A 13,608-nucleotide genomic window follows, 5' to 3' on the forward strand; every position below is an offset into this window, starting at 1 on the left:
AGCAGAAATCGACTGTGATCAGCGAGACCAGGCGCCAGCTTTCTGCTTGGTGTTGCCATAAACTGAGAACCGCTGCAGGGTCGGGTAACCACTTTCCAAGCAGGGACCCAGCAAGCAGCAGAACCAGGGTGAGACACCCCCCTCCCTGGCCCAGGAGGAGCGACGTGGGTGCACACCACAGGAGTCTGCAGTTTGGAGACTCCAGACGGGGTCACGTGCCTGAGATAAAAACTCTCGGTCACAGGCTGGGTAAACACAGGAGAATGACTGACTGCTTTTCTGTGGGGGCTTGTGAAGAGTGGGGGGTGTGAATTTCAGCTCCAGGGCTGGAGATCGGGGTGCCACCACTTTCATCCCCCACATGGCTCTGGAGCCGCTTATATGAGCCAGGCGTCCTGTAAGCGGGGTACAACTCTGCCAGAGCAAAGACACCTGACAATCAGCGTAACAGGCCCCTCTCCCAGAAGATCAGCAGAACTTCAGGCTATACCAAGTTTACCGATCATACAGAACTGCAAGACTCCAGCTCTTGGAGAAAACAGTATATAGCATTCGTGGCTTTTTCTTTAGTCTTTCAGTTTTATATTTTATTTCCTTTTTAGCTATTTTCTTATATTATCAATTCTTTTTTTTAAGTCTTTTTAATTTTCATTTTTACATTTACATTCCATATGTATTTTTCATTTCTGGCTTCCTTTCATTGTATTCAATTTTATTTTTGTATATATATGTTTTCCTTTCCTATTTTGAGATCTAGTTTATTATTTTGTTCAACTTCTTGTTTGATTCTTTTTTTTTTTTTTTTTTGGTTTCTTTTCTCTTCTGATTTGTTTAGTGTGTATTTTTCTGGTGTCATAGTTGCTATTTCTGTATTTTCTCTCTCTTTCATCTATTCTTTTCTGGACATAATGACAAGACAGAAGAACTCACCCCAAAAGAGAGAATAAGAGGCAGTACTTACTGCCAAGGATTTAGTCAATATGGATATTAATAAAATGTCAGAGGTAGAATTCAGAATAACAATTATAAAGATACTAGCTGGGCTTGAAAAAAGCATAGAAGACACTAGAGAATATCTTACTGGAGAAATAAAAGAACTAAAATCTAATCAGGTAAAAATGAAAAAGGCTATTACTGAGATGCAATCAAAAGTGGAGGCTCTGCTAGGATAAATGAGGCAGAAGAGAGTTAATGATATAGAAGACAAAATGATGGAGAATAAGGAAGCTGAGGAAAAGAGAGAAACAGCTGAGGAAAAGAGAGATAAACAACTACTGGATCACGAGGGAAGGATTCGAAAGATCAGTGATTCCATAAAGTGAAACAACAGTAGAATAATTGGGGTCCCAGAGGAAGAGGAAAGAAAGAGTTGGGTAGAAGGATTATTTGAACAAATTATAGCTGAGAACTTCCCTAATCTGGCAAAGGAAACAGGCATTCAAGTCCAGGAGGCACAGAGAACCATCTCCCCCCTCAAAAATCAATAAAAACAGGTCTACACCTCCACATATAATAGTGAAGCTTGCCATAATAGTGAACCTTGCAAATTTCAGAGATAAAGAGAAAATCCTGAAAGCAGCTCAGGACAAGAGGTCCTTAACCTACATGGCTAGAAACATAAGGTTGGCAGCAGACCAGTCCACAGAGACCTGGCAGGACAGGAATGGCATGATATATTTAGGGTGATAAATGAGAAAAATATGCAGCCAAGAATACTTTATCCAGCTAGGATGACATTCAGAATAGAAAGAGAGATAGAGAGCTTCCAGGACAAACAGAAACTAAAAGAATTTGTGATCACTAAACCAGATCTGCAAGAAATATTAAAGGGGATCCTTTGAGTGAAGAGAGAGCCCAAAAGGAACAAAGACCAGAAAGGAACAGAGACGATATACAGAAACAGTGACTTCACAGGTAATACAAGGGCACTAAGTTCATATCTTTCAATAATTACTCTGAATGTAAATGGGCTAAATGCTCCAATCAAAGGACACAGGGTATCAGTTTGGATAAAAAAAAAACAAGACCCATCGATATGCTGTCTGCAAAGATGCCTCCAGATTGAAAGTGAGGGGGTGGAAAACCATTTACCATGCTAATGGACATCAAAAGAAAGCTGGGGTAGCAATCCTTATATCAGAGAAATTAGATTTTAAACCAAAAACCGTAATAAGAGATGAGGAAGGACACTACATCATAATGAAAGGGTCTATCCAACAAGAAGATCTAACAATTGTAAATATTTATGCCCCTAACATGGGAGCAGCCAATTATATAAACCAATTAATAACAAAATTAAAGAAACTCATTGATAATAATACAATAATAAGGGGACTTCAGCACCCCACTCATAGCAATGGACAGATCATTAAGCAGAAGACCCAGGGCCAGATGGCTTCCCAGGGGAATTCTACCAAACATTTAAAGAAGAATTAATACCTATTCTTCTGAAGCTGTTTCAAAAAAACAGAAATGGAAAGAAAACTTCCAAACTCATACTATGAGGCCAGCATTACCTTGTTCCCAAAACCAGACAAAGAACCCACCAAAAAGGAGAATTACAGACCAATATCCCTGATAAACATGGATGCAAAAATTCTCACCAAAATACTAACCAATAGGATCCAACAGTACATTAAAAGGATTATTCACCAAGACCAAGTGGGATTTATTCCTGGGCTGCAAGTGTAGTTCAACATCTGAATCGGAAAAGAAGTCAAACTCTCACTCTTTGCAGATAACATGATACTCTATGTGGAAAACCCAAAAGACTCCACCACAAAACTGCTAGAACTCAAAGGAATTCAGCAAAGGGCAGGATACAGAATCAATGCAGAGAAATCAGTTGCATTTCTACACACTATAGATACACTAACAATGAGACAGAAGAAAGAGAAATTAAGTTATCAATCCCATCTATAATTGCACCAAAAACCATAAGATACCTAGGAATAAACCTAACCAAAGAGGTAAAGGAAGGATCTGTACTCTGAGAACTATAAAACACTTATGAAAGAAGTTGAGGAAGACAGAAGGAGATGGAAAAACATTCCATGCTCATGGATTGGAAGGAGAAATACTGTTAAAAGTCTATGCTACCCAGAGCAATCTATACATTCAATGCAATCCCTATCAAACTACCATCAATATTTTTTCACAGAGCTGGAACCAAATAATCCTAAAATTTGTATGGAACCAAAGAGACCCCAAATAGCCAAAGGGAAGTTGAAAAAGAAAACCAATACTGGTGGCATCACAATTCCGGACTTCAAGCTCTATTACAAAGCTGTCATCATCAAGACAGTATGGTACTGGTACAAAATACAGACACATAGATCAATGGAACAGAACAGAAAACCCAGAAATGGACCCTCACCTCTATGGTCAACTAATTTTTGACAAAACAGAAAAGAATATCCAATGGAAAGAAGACAGTCTCTTCAATAAATGGTGCTGGGAAAATTGGACAGCCACATGCAGAAGAATGAAACTGGACCATTCCCTTACACCATACACAAAAATAAACTCAAAATGGATGAAAGACCTAAATTTGAGATAGGAAACCATCAAAATCCTAGAGAACACAGGCAGCAACCTCTTTGACCTCAGCCACAGCAACTTCTTCTTTTTTTAATTTAAATTCAATTAATTAACATATAATGTATTATTTGTTTCCGGGATACAGGTCTGTGAATCATCAGTCTTATATAATATCCAGTGCTCATTTCAACAATACCCTCCCCAATGTCCATCACCCAGTTACCCCATCCCCCCCGCCCTCCTCCCCTCCAGCAACTTCTTGCTAGACACGCCTTCAAAGGCAAGAGAAACAAAAGCAAAAATGAACTATTGGGACTTCATCAAGATAAAAAGCTTTTGCTCAGCAAAGGAAACAGTCAACAAAACCAAAAGACAACCTACAGAATGGGAGAAGATATCTACAAATGTCTTATCGGATAAAAGGCTAGTATCCAAAATCTATAAAGAACTTACCAAACTCAACACCCAAAACAAATAATCCAATCAAGAATTGGGCAGAAGACATGAACAGACATTTCTCCAAAGAAGACATACAAATGGCCAACAGACACATGAAAAAATGCTCCACATCATTTGGCATCAGGGAAATACAAATCAAAACCACAATGAGATACCACCTCACACCAGTCAGAATGGCTAAAACAAACAAGTCAAGAAACAACAGATGTTGGCGAGGTTGTGGAGAAAGGGGAACCCTCTTACACTGTTGGTGGGAATGCAAGCTGGTGCAGCCACTCTGGAGAACAGTATGGAGGATCCTCAAAAGTTGAAAACAGAGCTACCCTATGACCCAGCAATTGGTCGGTATTTACCCCAAAGATACAAATGTAGTGATCCAAAGGGGCACCTGCACCCCGATGTTTATAGCAGCAATGTCCACAATAGCCAAACTGTGGAAAGAGCCCAGATGCCCATCAACACGAATGGATAAAGAAGATGTGGTTCATATATACAAGGAAATACTACTCAGCCATCAAAAATATGAAATCTTGCATTCACAACAATGTGGATGGAACTAGAGGGTATTATGCTAAGCGAAATAAGTCAATCAGAGAAAGACAATTATCATACGATCTAACTCGTATGTGGAATTTAAGAAACAAAACAGAGGAGCATAGAGGAAGGGGGGGGAAATAAAACAAGAAGAAATCAGAGAGGGAGACAAACCATAAGAGACTCTTAATCATAGGAAACAAACTGAGGGTTGCTGGAGGGGACGGGGGTGGGGGGATGGGGTAACTGGGTGACGGGCATCAAGGAGGGCACGTGATGTAATGAGCACTGGGTGTTATATACAACTGATGAATCACTAAACTCTACCTCTGAAACTAATAATACAGTATGTATTAATTGAAGTTAAATTTAAAAAAAAGTAAAACGAAAAATTTTTAAAAACCCACTAATTTGAAGGGATACATGTACCCCTATGTTTACAGCAGCATTATCTACAATAGCCAAGATACGGAAGCAGCCCAAATGTCCACTGACTGATGAATGAGTAAAGAAGATGTGGTGTGGGCGCCTGGGTGGCTCAGTCGTTAAGCATCTGCCTTCGGCTCAGGTCATGATCCCGGAGTCCCGGGATCGAGTCCCACATTGGGCTCCCTGCTCGGCGGGAAGCCTGCTTCTCCCTCTCCCACTCCCCCTGCTTGTGTTCCTGCTCTCGCTATCTCTCTCTCTCTGTCAAATAAATAAAATCTTTAAAAAAAAAAAAAAGAAGATGTGGTGTGTGCACACACGTGGCGGGGGGGGGGGGGGGGGATGGACTATTACTCAGCCATAAAAAAGAATGAAATCTTGCTATTTGCAACAACATGGATGGAGCTAGAGAGTATTATGTTAAGTGAAATAACTCAGTCAGAAAAAGACAAATACCGTATGATTTCACTCATATGTGGAACTTAAGACACAAACAAGCAAAGAGAAGAAGAGAGAGGGAGGCAAACCAAGAAACAGACTCTTAACTATAGAGAACAAACCAATGGTCATCAGAGGGGAGGCAGGTAAGGAGATGGGGGAAACGGGATGGAGATTAGGGAGTGTACCTGTCATGATGAGCACTGGGTGACTGAAAATAAAAACAAAAAAAGGAATCGTGAGTCCATATTGATATACATACATACATGAATAAATATTGGGGGAAAGGGAAAGCTCTAAATTATAGCAGAGTTCCAACCAATGTGTAGAGGCAGATGCAATTCGATCACTGGCAACGAGGACCGGGGACAGTAATCGCTCCATCAGGTAAGAACCATCATGAAGGCCAATACTAGGTGTGAGAAATAGGAAATGCACATGGTCTCCGAATACCTGTCACAAGATACTACTAATTATAAGGGAAAACAGTAGCTTCACAATGAAGAGACCTGGCAAAAAAACATCCTAACCAAATGGTGAAAATTCACATAATCATAATGAGACAAAGAACATCACAGCCCTCCCGGAAAGGACAGATAAAACTTCCGAGTAGTCCTGCCCAATCCTGAGGCTATACTCACAAACCAAAATTGAGGGGCAATCTACAAAGTAACTGGCCAGCAAGCTTCCAAAGTGTCTACATGAGAGAGGCTGATGGACCTCTCCAGAAAGGGAAGTGACAGGTAAATATGTGTGATCCTGAACTGGGTCCTGAGCCCCAAAAATGTTATTTCCTTTTTGCTTTAAAGCTCATTAGTGAGACAACTGGCAAAATTTACATAAAGTCAGAGTGCATAAGAGTATTTTATCAGTTACTTTCCTAATTTTGATAACTGTGCTATGGTTAATTAACACTACATCCCTGCTTTGAAATGCATACTGAAGTATTTAGCCTAAGAGGGGCGTCATGTCTATAACTTACTCTCTCAAGTCTACGTGCACACATACGTGAATATGCACATGCACACACGTGTGCACACACATGGTGAAATGGGGGGGCATAAATTTGGTAAGATGTTAACTCTGGGGAAGGTATATGGGAAATCTTTGTATAATTTTTGCAACGTCTCTATAAGACTGAAATTCAAAGCAAGAAGTTTTTTAAAGTTTAACACTTCCAGGGTTATAAAAAAGATGAGGATCTCTCCTGGGTTCAAAGAAAGTAAAGGAGGAACAACCAAATGAGCACATTACAAGCTGCAAGAGGCAGTGTAGGGGTGCTGGGGGGGCCACATGGAGTGGACAGGAGCGACGTGAGAGACTGAGGGTTGCTACCCACACGGCAGTGCTACTCACTTGTACGAAACATCTCTGTTTTGAGGAGCAAGGGCTGCGATGTTTCGGGGTGTGGTTGCAATACCAGAACTTACTTCAAATGGTCAACAGGCACACAGACACAGCTAAACAAAGTGTGGCCAGAGTCAACAACTGTTGGAGTCCACGTGGTAAGGGATCTCCGTTCTATGCTTTCAAACTTTTTGTCTCAAAGTGTTCATAATAAATATTGGGGGAAAATCAGAATTTTGTTCAAAAACATATGGATTTTTTAAAAAAGATTTTATTTATTTATTTGACAGGGAGAGCACACAAGCAGAGGGAGCGGCAGAGGGAGAGGGAGAAGCAGGCTCCCCGCTGAGCAGGGAGCCTGACATGGGGCTCGATCCCAAGACCCGGGGATCATGACCTGAGCTGAAGGCAGACGCTTAACCGACTGAGCCGCCCAGGTGCCCCCCAAAAAATATGGATTTGCAGTCCTTCTCTCAATCAAAACTGGTTAAAACCACATAATTACTACAACCATTCTAAATGGAAAATTTGACATTTGTGCCAAATGCTTTGAAAACATGTGCTTCCTCTAAAATAGAATACCATGCAAGGAACTTTTAAAAAAGGGCCGGGGGGTGGAGGTAACTCTATAACTAACACATACTATTGAGTAAAAACAGGGGCAGAGTAGGAAGGTGACCAACATTCCTACAGGACAGGACACCAAAGAGCTGGAGGGAAGTGCCAGCAGGTGGTGCCATTGGCTATGAGGCTGAAAGGGGCGGCGGAGCCCCAAAAGCAGCACCAGCCCATGGAGGGGCCATCTGCAAATGTGTTACTCCTAACTTGAGGAGCCCCTCTCCAAATTCCACTCCCCAACACAATGCTCCACCACCTCTCGTAGGAACGCGGACTGCTACCTGCAGGCAGGCAGGCAAACAGCTCCCAGCAGCATTCACCGGGTTCACCCTGCACTTCTGGGGCTCAGGAGGAGGCCTCCGTCCACCTGCTCAGATGCAAGCCCTCCAGGCTGCCAGCCAAGCCAGGCACAAGCCACATTCTGAGCACCTAAGGGAAATCTAGCATTAACTGGGAAATAAACTAAAAACATCCAACCCAAGGATGAGCAGTCAGCAAGCTCATCTTTATCAAAAACTGTTTTGTCAGGCATCATGTAAAAACCAAGGCTAATTTGAGATTTAGAAACAATCAATTAATCCCTATTTCTTCCATCCATTACATAGAAAAATAAGTTCCTATTATGTTCAAACTCAAACAACAGTGCTAACTTAACTTTTTAACATCACACGGAGCTCGAAGAACTGTCAACCCAACGCACTTATAATACCATGGTGTTGAAGGGCTGGGCGTAGTTTTTGTCTGTTTTATTTCTACACGTTTCATCCAATAAAAAAAGGACACATCATGTACTGAAGTTGTCACTTTGGCACCTTTTCAAGAGTTCTAGCCAGACTAATACACAGGAAGAAAACACAGTTTTCTGATCCTCATGTACAGAAATATTAAAACTCACCAGTAATTGAAGAAATATAAATTTTTAAATATTAAATTTAAACAAGAGTCTCACACTTAGCTGGCAGAGATGAAGTGAAACCTGGAACCCTGAAGGAGTCCTGAGACTCAGTAACAGTGACTAGTCTGAAGAGCAATTTGACCACCAGGTACAATTTGCCATAAAAAAAATGTCACACTCTTGTCAAAATCAACCTAAGACTATAATGTAGGTGTTGTGACCTTAAAAGCAGATCAAAGTACGAAATGTGGCCCAAATCCAATAGGCAGGCATTTTAATGTTTTTATGCCTTCCTGTCCAGGCAGATGGGAAGAAGTTTAGTTTTTCAGAAAAGAACAGATACTAACGGACTGGTTCAATCCCACTGACTGGTGAAGTCTCTTGTGCTCAGAGAGGGTATATGAATCAGGGAAGGCTCCCATGGGCTGGGAAGCCTTGCATGGGGGGCGGAGGGCAGGCAGAGGCCCTAACAGGGCAGGGCCTGTCTCTCATCACCCCCGCCACGACCCCCCAGCCAATGTGGGTCCCCCACAAGGAAACTCTTGCTTCTCTGAGACGGTTTATTTATTTTTTTAAAGATTTGATTTATTTATTTGACAGAGAGAGAGTGCACAAAAAGCAGGGGGAGTAGCAGAGGGAGAGGGAGAAGCAGGCTCCCGGCTGAGCAGTGAGCCTGATGTGGGGCTCGATCCCAGGACCCCGGGATCATGACCTGAGCCGAAGGCAGACACTTAACCAACCGAGCCACCCAGGCGCACCTGTCTGAGAGGATTTAATGATTGCCTTAGGGGTGGCATTAAGCCCTGGGGAAGATTTAGATTTTAATATTTTTATGTTAAGCTTCAGAATAAACTATGTATTTGACCTTTAAGGTGTTTGTAGTATTTAAGAAAATTTGGCAAATTAATCTTACATTTTAGCCTTGACTCTAAATTTAAAATGTATAATTGGGGCACTTGGGTGGCTCAGTTGGTTCATTATCCGACTCTTGGTTTTGGCTCAGGTCATGATCTCAGGGCCCTGGGATCAAGCCCCACATTGGGCTCCCCGCTCAGCGGAGAGTCTGTTTGAAGATTCTCTCCCTCTACTGCTCCCCCCATTTTCTCTCTCCCTCTCAAATAATCTTTAAAAAATAAATAAAATGTATAATTAAGCTTCTGAATTTAGAAATGATTTTTTTTTTTTTTTTTAGTGAAAAGGTATAAGAGAGAAATTTACAGAGACCATAAACATTCTTTATCTGTGCAAGTTTATCGATTGCTAGGCACTCTTCTAGGTCCTGGGAATACAGCGGTGAGCAAAACCAAGTTCTTGACTCTGCAATGCACACTTCCTGGTAGACGGGTTTGGAAAGAACTTGAGATTCATTACGTATGTAATTTTAAATTATTAGATCTAATTGGAAAGGTTTTGTTTGGTAAGATATTCCAGGTGTTTAAAATGACAATTAAATTTAATACACTTAAGAATAAAAACTAGGAGGGCACCTGGTGGCTCAGTCGGTTCAGCATCCAACTCTTGGTTTCAGCTCAGGTCACGATCTCAGGGTTGTGAGATCGAGCCCCATGTGGGGCTCCACGCTCAGTGGGAAGTCTGCTTGAGATTGGCTCTCTCTCTCTGTCTCCCTCCTCTGTCCCTCCCCCACCCCCGCTTGTGCTCTCTCTCTCTCCAAAATAAATACATCTTTTTTTAAAAAAGTATTAGGGGTGCCTGGGTGGCTCAGTCGTTAAGCGTCTGCCTTCGGCTCAGGTCATGATCCCAGCATCCTGGGATCGAGCCCCGCATTGGGCTTCCTGCTCCACGGGAAGCCTGCTTCTCCCTCTCCCACTCCCTCTGCTTGTGTTCCCTCTCTCGCTGTGTCTCTCTCTGTCAAATAAATAAATAAAATCTTTAAAAAAATAAAAAAAGTATTAGAACTATGACTTAGGACGTGTAAGGGAATTTAAGCTGTAAATGGGACTAATCACTAAAAATGATATAGTTTGGGGTGCCTGGTGGCTCAGTCAGTTAAGCGTCTGCCTTTGGCTCAGGTCACAATCCCGGGGTCCTGGAATCGAGCCCCGCATTGGGCTCCCTGCTCAGCGGGGAGCCTGCTTCTCCCTCTGCTGCTCCCCTTGCTTGTTCTCTCTCTCTCTGTCAAATAAACAAATAAAAATTTTTTAAAAATGATATAGTCTGATCATCTTGAGTTGATCAAAGGTTACCTTAAAGTGAAGGTTAAAATTTACCAAGTTATACAGAGAATAATAAAATTTGTAAAGTCCACATAAAACTGTAAGAAAAGAACAGGCCCATAACTTTGTGGCCTAAAAAATGTCAATTTAAAATAATCTCAAGGGCGCCTGGCTGGCTCAGTCGGTTGAGCGGCTGCCTTCGGCTCAGGTCATGATCTCAGGGTTCTGGGATCAAGCCCCACCTCGGGCTCTCCACTCAGTGGGGAGTCTGTTTCTCCCCCTGCCCCTGCTTGTTCTCTCTCTCTCAAATAAATATATAAAATCTAAAAAAATAAAATAAAATAATCTCAAATAATCTTTTCTATGCTCAAAAGCCTCACTTCAAAGGGCATTAAAAACTCACAGCAAGAAAAGCTGGATGCTAACAATGTTTTTTAGCCACCTTGATAAAAAATGGAAACAGAACCTATATGTCATCCACAGGGGAATGGTGAAGTCAATTATAGTCACCCGTCATCAATCATTAACAGGATGGTTACATCCAAGAGTGGCCTGGAAAGGGCTCCCAGCAACTGTCCAGTGGAAAGGGATGGCGCACATTTGCTGTGCATTTATTCAGTCCACCAATATTTACCGCAGGTCGTCTCTGTGTTCTAAATGCTGGGGATGGAGATGCAAACAAAACAAGGTCCCTGCTGTCAAGACACGACTTTATAACAATGTCAGAAATGTATTTATGGATTCATCTTGGGAGATGAGACATCTCTCTACTAAGCAGGGTCGGGCCTGGTTAGTACTTGGATGGGAGACATCTCTCCAGTACCAGGTCACCCCATCTAAGAGCATGGGGCCCCCTCCTGCATCCCCTATGAAGTTTGATGGTCTCCGTGGAGGCCCACCGTATTCTTGGTTAGATTTATCCCTAAATATCTTGTGGGTTTTCTCGCTGTTCTTTCTGCTGGACCGCTGGGTAAGAAATGCCCCCAGTTTGTGCAGACTAACCTTGTCCCCGCCGACCTCGCTGGGCTGCCTCTCCTTCTGCTAGTTCACGGACAGCCTACCGTTGTTCTTGGCACATGTCATTATCTGTAAGTCATGGCGCTGCAATCCCAATCAAGACTCCTGTCGTTTTTGAGAAACTCGGCCTATTCTAAAATGCATACGGGAGAATAAAGGTCCATGAATAGCTAAATTACTCTTGAAAGGTTTAAGAAATACCAACTTCCAAAATATCCTATGAGGCCACAGTAACAACCAAACACGGGCAATGGCACGAGAACAAATTAACAGGCCGATGGCACAGAGGAAATAAGACATTAGACTTGCCAGCGCTTGAAGTACCAAAAATGCACAAAACTTTGCAATTTTGATGCTTTTACAAAATTCTCTGAACTCCATCAATTCCTGCAAAGTGCTGGTGAAACTGGGTTTTGGCGCTACTCCGCAAGCACACTGCACCCGCCAACCACGCGCTCTCTCGCTCAGCCATATGGGCACGGTGACTCTTGATGACCGAGCTGGCGAAGGCAGAAGCACTCAAAAGATAAAATCTCTACAGATTTGGAAGAACACTGTCTCAAACCTGTGTTACAGTCCTATTTACGTAGCCCATGCCAATGCCCGGATGCATGGAAAATTTGTTCTAAGAGGCTCACTCTTCGTTTTGTACGAAGGGTAGAGAGGGGAAAATGAGAGAAATATCAACTAAATGTCTACTCCGTATGTCAAGACGTATGTGAGGCACTTTTAAAACATATCCCCTAATTCACTGACTCTTCCCATTGAGATGGGCGGTCTTTGTCCCCTGCTCTTGAATCTGGGCTGATCTTAGTGACTCACTTGGAACGAGAAGGCAGTGGAAATGATTTGAGAAAAGTCCTCCCAAAGACTCCAGCCCTCAGCCATCAATCCACCGCCAGCCTGCGTCTTCCTAGCTCAGGAGCCAAACACTGTGGAGCAAAGATGGGCCATTTCCACTATACCCCTTCCCAAATTCCTGACCCACGCAGCCTTGAGCATAATGAAATGGTTGTTTTATGGGGTGATCGGGTTCACACTAGTAGTTAACCAGAACACTCTGGTAGATAATTGGTAACAGGGTCCTCAGAGGTTAAACACCTTTGAGGTCAGTCTGTCTGGCTCCTAGGCCCTGCTGTATCTTTGACACATTGTCTCTGAGAACACAATAACCTTGTTTCTAACGTAACTGTAGAACTTACAGGGAAATCAGTACGGTATGTGGTAACAACTTTGATGCCTACATGTTAATTTCATGAATCCAATCTATGAATTAAGGTGTCATTCAAAATGGGAAACACTGAGCTTGGATGAAGGCAGTGATCCATGGGCAAACAGGAATGACTTCCAACCAGAGCAAGGACGTAACGCTTGAGGCTGCCCACACGCCTAACTGCTCCGCAACATTAACGCGAGTCAAAAGAAAATGACAGCCTGGTGCTTATGAGCAGAAGTGGCACCTCCCACAGTCAAGGTTTAGAAGTCAGGTGTCTCCAAAATACCATAACACAAATTACTGAAAAGGAAAGAACTCATTGCTCATGCCTCATCAACACCTGTAGGAAATACACGCTGTAGCAAACGGATATCGACGGTGTGTGAAGGATTCTTGATACTACTCATAAGCATGTAAGGGTTAAAATGCTGGGTAACAAAGGCTCTAACTGCAACTGTGAAGATTATTTTCCAGAATTTCACTTTGGAGAGGAGTCATCTAACTTTGATTCAACAAGTTTACAGAAACAATCACCCCACCGATGGGGTGAAGCAGCACCCTCACATCTCCATTTCCTGACTTCCCATGGCCACTCTTCCCAACCCCCACCCCATCCTGAAGTCCATCCCCCACACTGCAGCCCCAGTGATGGGGTTCCTGAAGGCTTGCTTCTTTCCCTCTGGTTATCAATTTTCAGAATAATGTGGTGTTCCCCAGCATTCTCCAATAGTGATCAGTGAGGCTGTTTTTAGTACATTATATCTCGTGAGTTTGAACATTTAAAAAATAAATAAGGTTTTATATAAATGTATATATTTTCTGATGTTTCAAATGATCCCATCTTTGGCCAATGCAAGCCCCTTTAGTTCCCTGCTAGAGCCTTTAACACACCCTACTAATTCTCAATAGCTTTCTTGCTTTCAGGTAAAACAAGCTACTCCATG

General features: G+C 42.5%; 1 protein-coding gene across 7 annotated transcripts in view; it reads right to left on the bottom strand.

Annotated features, from left to right (window-relative positions):
* Positions 1-13,608, bottom strand: part of PKNOX1 (PBX/knotted 1 homeobox 1) — a 68,390-nt gene that overhangs the window by 44,679 nt on the left and 10,103 nt on the right. Inside the window, exon 2 of one of the 7 annotated variants that reach the window (XM_036069288.2) lies at positions 11,434-11,581. The exons of the other annotated variants lie outside the window; for them this stretch is intronic. The gene's annotated coding sequence lies outside the window, so the exon portion shown is untranslated. The remainder of the gene's footprint in view (positions 1-11,433; positions 11,582-13,608) is intronic. 7 annotated transcript variants of the gene reach the window in all.

This window comes from Halichoerus grypus, chromosome 1 (genome assembly GCF_964656455.1).
Source record: "Halichoerus grypus chromosome 1, mHalGry1.hap1.1, whole genome shotgun sequence".
NCBI classification, from domain to species: domain Eukaryota; kingdom Metazoa; phylum Chordata; class Mammalia; order Carnivora; family Phocidae; genus Halichoerus; species Halichoerus grypus.